At 45.2% G+C, this 6,706-nt stretch overlaps 1 long non-coding RNA gene across 1 annotated transcript; it reads left to right on the top strand.

The window, feature by feature from the left end:
- Positions 1-4,255: 4,255 nt before the first annotated feature.
- Positions 4,256-6,454, top strand: LOC121903949. The gene is made up of 2 exons (XR_006098147.1): positions 4,256-4,697; positions 5,713-6,454. It is a non-coding gene; the product is annotated as an uncharacterized LOC121903949 (long non-coding RNA).
- The last annotated feature ends 252 nt before the right edge of the window (positions 6,455-6,706 follow it).

Below are 6,706 nucleotides of genomic sequence, written 5' to 3'. Positions count from 1 at the left end.
TGGTCACGTTAGTTTGTTTAGAAACGGCTCCAAAGACTAATAACAGCATCATGTCGTACGTAAGTTCTTTGAGAAATGTATAGTTTCTGGGTCAGAGTCTTATCAATATGTCTGACACAGGAAGAAATGCTGGATGAGATTCAGAAGAGGAAATAAAACAGAGACGAGTTGAGAGGGAGAGACTAATGTTATCTTGGTCTCAGTCAAAAAGCTCTGATGTAACTTTAGGCTTAAAACTTGTATTCTGGGGCTCTACTGGAATATCTTTGTATTGTTTCCAGTTAAAAACTGCTTATTGATCTTCTACTGGTCCTTTATGCAGCCCCTCAGTTCAGCCTCTGTCTGAAACAGGCCGTTTTAGCTCCTGTCTCTTTAAGGCCCCGCCTCCTGATGAGCCCACTCTGTTCTGATTGGTCAGCTTTCAGGAAGCTTCCTCTGACTCCGGAGGCTACGTAAACAAACTATAGTAGCAGGATTTCACTTCTTCTTCTCCTTCTTTACTCCAAATGTCAACTTCTCAAATCCATCCGTACATGTTGGAGCTGAACAACACATCGAAACACCTTAGCAACCACCTTAGCAACTGCCTTAGTAACCAAGGCTACAGAACAGACGGCTGTTTATGAGCATGTGCGATGAGCCGACGTCAGCTCGTCAGCAGGGTAGAAAAAACCGTCTCAAACGAAGCGTTTAGGGCAGGTTGAAGCCCTGAGTTTTGACTTGCAGGCATCGTTTCTACAGACGTTCACCTCAAGTTTCTGTACTTTGACCATGTTTAACATCCGACATCAGAACAAGATATAAATAAGAGAAAACCACTAAAAGCTGAATATGAACCCTTTAAGTAAGCAGATCAAGTTAATTGTTGGTTTGGTTCTGCACATGAGATTTGTAGAAAACTACCAGCCGGATCCTTTAACGTCAATTTTTAACTACAAACACCAAAACATTTTTGGTTCCGACTTTTGAAATGTGAATATTTGCTGCTGTTATTAAACTTCTATGATAGAAAACTCAAATCTTTGGATTTGTTTTGACTGTTTATAATAAATATATTAACTTTTCAGTATTTTATGACATTTGAAGTCCAAATGATCAGTTACTGGAGAAAATGAGTGTATAATCTATAAAACAGATATATCACCAGTTTTTTAAATTTTTTAGTTAAAACTGTTTGTCTCCCTGTAGGAATCTGAACATTGATAACATTTCCAGCATCCGAGTGTTCCTGTGTTTTTTGTTCCCAACTGAATCTGATTAAATCAGCTTTAGTTTGGCTCCATGTTTTGTCCTCTGCTGCAGCTTCATCCTGCTGCCAAAACACACAGCAGACTCTCAGTCAAAAGTCCTGGAAAACTTGTTCTTTTCCTGAAAAGCGTTGAGAGAACAGCTCGAGCCTGATCTGTGTCAGACGTCTCTAGAAGAATCTGGCTTTATCGAGAGACCAGAACAGTTCACTCTGTATTATCTGAAGGGAATAATTAGTCTTCCGTCAGTCTGAGTTAGAGTCGAGTAACTAGATCATGTGTGAAGCTCTAATCTTGCATTTTTTAATTCAAATCTGTCTCACTTCAGCTGAGTTACCATCAGATGGAAATGAAAGATTAGAAATGTGGAGTCACTGAGCCTGAAACAGCTTCCACAGCTGTTGTGTTATTCTAAACCACAGCGTGCCACATAACATGCAGACAACCAGCAATGTTGCTGAGATGTTGACCTGACGTTGTTATGTAACGTTGTGAATATTGTTCATACTTTTGAAAATAAAACCTGCGTTAAATAGGTAAAAATCCCCATAAAGTTCTAATCTGTAACTGGGATTATAACTCAGTTTTAGTACTCATTAAATGTTCTTCGTTATAAGTTCGGCTGCTATCTTCACTTTTCTTTAACGAGAGTCATTGAATACTGGTCTGTCATGCAACGTAGAACTAAATTATTTCCCATCATTTGAACAAAATAGCCCTGGAAATGATCCAAAATGCCCCCAAAACCTGTTTCATGAGGGCAAAGAAGTCGTTGTAAAAAACAATTAATTTCCTGCCCTGCCTAACCTCAGTCTGACAGATTTGCGTTCTTTGGCCTCTTTAGAATAAAGCTCTGCTGGTTTGAACAACATCAGATTATAAAAGGGTTGTTTATGTAATGAAGTTCAGCGTCTCTGTTCTCGTCCCACAGCCGTCCGGAGAAACATTTCTCTTCTCGGCTGCCCAGTCGAGCTCGCTGTCATTGCAGCTCTTGGTGCCAAACATGCCTCCGGCTGTGTGAGCCAGCAGCCGGCTGGCAGCTGCAGAAAGTTTCTCGTCTTCAGTCCGACGCACTCCAAGAATCCAGAGAGCCGCATTTCAGAGAACCGCCCTGATCCAGACTGTGACTGTGCACATGATGCGGTTGCAGTTTCTCTCAGACCTCAGAGGCTCACACAGAGGGCAGCTGGGGCCATGCAGGGGTCAGGCAAGGGCCACACCGGGACTGTAGAGGGCCACTCCAGGACTGTAGAGGACCACACGGGGACTGCAGAGGGCTACAAGGAGACACCAGGGCCAAGTCCTTACTATAGGGGGCCACACTATGACTGCAGAGGGTTGCATCAGGACACCAGAGCTGGGTCTGGACTGTAGAGGGCCACACCAGGACACCAGGAGAGGGTTGGGACTGTAGAGGGCCACACCAGGACACCAGGGCAGGGTCTGGACTGTAGAGCGCCACACCAGGACACCAGGAGAGGGTCCAGACTGTAGAGGGCAACACTGGGACTGTAGAGGGCTACAAGGAGACACCCAGGCCAAGTCCTTACTATAGGGGGCCACACTATGACTGTGGAGGGTCACATCGGGACACCAGGGCCGGGTCTGGACTGTAGAGGGCCACACTGGGACTGTAGAGGGTCACATCGGGACACCAGAGCCAGGTCCTAAGTGTAGAGGGCCACACTGAACACCAGGGCAGGATCTGGACTGTAGAGGGCCACACCAGGACTGTAGAGTGCCACACCAGGACTGTAGAGGGCCACACCAGGACACCAGGAGAGGGTCCAGACTGTAGAGGGCTACAAGGAGACACCCAGGCCAAGTCCTTACTATAGGGGGCCACACTATGACTGTGGAGGGTCGCATCAGGACACCAGGGCAGGGTCTGGACTGTAGAGGGCCACGCCAGGACACCAGGAGAGGGTCCAGACTGTAGAGGGCCACACTGGGACTGTAGAGGGCTACAAGGAGACACCCAGGCCAAGTCCTTACTATAGGGGGCCACACTATGACTGTAGAGGGTCGCATCAGGACACCAGGGCCAGGTCCGGACTGTAGAGGGCCACACCGGGACACCAGCGCTGAGTCCGGACTGTAGAGGGCCACATTGTGACTGTAGAGGGCCACACCGGGACTGTAGAGGGTCACATCGGGACACCAGAGCCAGGTCCTAAGTGTAGAGGGCCACACTGAACACCAGGGCAGGGTCCGGACTGTAGAGGGCCACATTGTGACTGTAGAGGGCCACACTGGGACTGTAAAGGGTCATACTGGGACACCAGGGCCAGGTCTGGGCTATAGAGGGCCAAACCAGGACACCAGGGCCGGGTCTGGACTGTAGAGGGCCATACCAGGACACCAGGGCCGGGTCTGGACTGTAGAGGGCCACACTGGGACTGTAAAGGGTCGCATCAGGACACCAGAGCCAGGTCCTAAGTGTAGAGGGCCACACTGAACACCAGGGCAGGATCCGGATTCAAAGTGCTTTACATCGAGCATAAAAGGCATCAAGACAGAACATAAAAGCAAGACAGCAAAAGACATTTAAATACAATTAAAAAGTGTTGAATTTGGAAATAAACAGAAGCTAAAAAGGAAATAAGAGATAAAACAGGAGAATAAAAGTTACAGTGTAAAATATTAACCCTCAAATTTAGTTTAATAAAAGGAAACAAACCGAAAAGTCTTCAGCTGTGATTTAAAAGAACTGAGAGTTGCAGCAGTTACAGTTTTCTGGGAGTTTGTTCAGATATGTGGAGCATAAAAACTGAACACTGCTTCTCCAGGTTTAGTTTGGACTCTGGGGACAGAAAGCAGACCTGATCTAGACCACCTGAGAGATCTAGATGATTCATAACGTAGCAGCAGATCAGAAACCATTCAGTGCTTTATGAACCAACAGCTGTATTTTAAAATCAATTCTTTGACAGACAGGAAGCCAGTGTAAAGATCTGAGACCTGGACTGATATGATCCACTTTCTTGGTCTTAGTGAGGACTCGAGCAGCAGCATCTGGATCAGCTGCAGCTGTCTGATTGATTTTTTTAGATAGGGCCGGGTCCGGACTGTAGAGGGTCACACTGGGACACCAGGGCAGGGTCCTGACTGTAGAGAGCAGATCAGGAAGAGTTGGAACCACAGGAGGATCGGCTGGTGGATCGGAGTGTTGTCAGACAGGGTTGCATAGTGGTTGGAGAGTCGTAGGTGAGTGGTGAGATCTGTCTGAGTGTCTCTTGTGACTGTGGACCACCACTTCAGTCCAGGATGACTGATGATTGGATGTTAAGCAGGAGGAGAGCTGTGGACAGGTGGAGGGGTCCCACAGATCCTGGATGGTTGCACTGAGAGAGGTCATCAGTTTGGACTGTGCAGAGGCCACGTCCATGCAGCTGGACAAGAGTCTTTCTTCTGCAATTCATCAGAAAGCCATTGAATATCCTCCTTATGGTCAGTGATCTTTTTGTTTGCTTTCTGGAGTAGTACATGGTCCTCACAGTTCATAGTTGTCAAATATGAGTCAGTTAGCTTAGCATCAGGCTAAACGCATGCAAAGACCAGTTTGAAAATAACAAATAAAATAGATAATTCATGGTTTAAGTGGAAAATAAAACAGAAATAGCATCAATAAAAGTGTTAGTTTTGAGATTTAAAAGATGGTCGTGATTCTGCAGCTTCACATACTCAGGCAGCTGAGAGGTCCTGCCTGTGAAACCAGGTTTCCTCCCTGATGAAATGATTCATGTCTGACTAGATAAAGGTTTTAATAGAAATCTTCTCTGTGCATGAAGAACATTTTCTTTTCTGTGAACAGCTTCAGGTTTCCTGGACTCACTGCACGTGAAACTGACTCAACACTTGGCCTCTTCATCTTTTTACAGTAATCAATAAATGATGGTATAAAAGCATGAATGAGTTTCTAAAGATAAGCACAAGAGAGGAAAGACCTGAGTTTTGAGAAGCTCCAGAGTTGGAGGAAACATGACTGAACAAGTCTTGTAACTGTTGAAAAGTGCAGGTTTGATATTTGCAGACAGAGAGCTGTGACTGTTCTGCAGGGATGGAGTGGACTTTAAAGGACCAGATACAATAATTTCTTTTTATTATTTTCATTTAGCCTTTGCTTTAATCATATTTCTGAGAACAGCCCTGTCTCCTAGAAATCACTTTTACACACAGCAAATATGTTTAGCTAGAAACATAATGCTGTCCGAACCATGTTTACTCTCAACATAATGAGAAAAGGTTGTGAATTCATGTACACCATGGTTGTGATTAGAGGTTAAGGATAAACTAAAGACTGGGGGCCGAGGACTGAGCCTTGAGGAATACCACAGATCAGAGAGGCGTTCTTATAAAATGGAATAAAATCATTTAAAGGTTACAGTACAACTTGTTAAGATTAAAAAAGTTTTTGCAAGTTTTCATGGAGTTTATTAGAACTTTCCGGTCTGTTTTCTGACAGCACTGGTTTGACTGCAGGACTTAAAGGATCTGAGAGAGAAAAAAAGTGGACAATGAAGAACAAGTTTGTCTTCGTGTTAGATTCCACAGTGAGGACACAGACAGGGTGTACAGGACGGACAGGAAGCGGCGTGCTGGGGTCATGTGACATCCTGCAGAGCGTGAAGACAAAGCGGTGGGAGCTGCTCTGTATACAGGGCCTCTGCTCCGGTCTACTTAGCAGGACACACTGAACAATGGAGCTGCAGATTGAGGTCAGTGTGTCACAGAGCTCAGGTCACTGCAGGCCGCTCCACACCAGCTGGTCTCCATGGAAACCAGTGGATATTATGAGGGAAACGTAGTCTTGAGTGGTTTCTTAGAGCAGACGCACCTGCTGAGGATTACTGAACGATCTGACTCAATCAGACACAGCGAGCAAAGTTTCTCTGAGGTCACCTTAAATCTCAGATTCACACCCGGATGTACCTGCCGGATTTATGACATCACAACCAGCTTGGAGCCAATCGTGTTCCAGTATGCAACTGACACATGTGACGTTGAAACTTGAAGCCTCCAGAGCACAAACACTGAGATGGACTTTACAGTGAAGGAGGAAACATCTGGTGTCCAGCAGGAAAACTTTACATATTCAAAGATTCTGGATCTTTAAATGAAGACGAAGGAGCCGATGTTTAAAGATCCGCACCAGACATGTTTATATGTTTATACTGTATATAAAATACTCTACTTTGAATAATAATTCGTGTTTGATATATTTTTCAGATCTGGTATCCTTTATAAACACCGAGTCTATTTTAAACATTTTATTCACCAAAAGTTGTTTAGATTTCTCTAAATCCATCTTTCCTTACAGCCAGATTCCTCTCTGTCCTCCAGCAGACTGTTTCTGAAGATATTTACATCAAATCTGCATTATTAATGAGCTCCTGCTCTGATTGGCTGGAGGTGCGGCCCCCACCTTCACCCCCAGCCAATCAGAACAGGCCCTAATG

The sequence above is a fragment of the Thunnus maccoyii genome, chromosome 1 (assembly GCF_910596095.1).
Source record: "Thunnus maccoyii chromosome 1, fThuMac1.1, whole genome shotgun sequence".
NCBI lineage: Eukaryota > Metazoa > Chordata > Actinopteri > Scombriformes > Scombridae > Thunnus > Thunnus maccoyii.
This window is presented reverse-complemented; position numbering and strand designations above follow the sequence as displayed.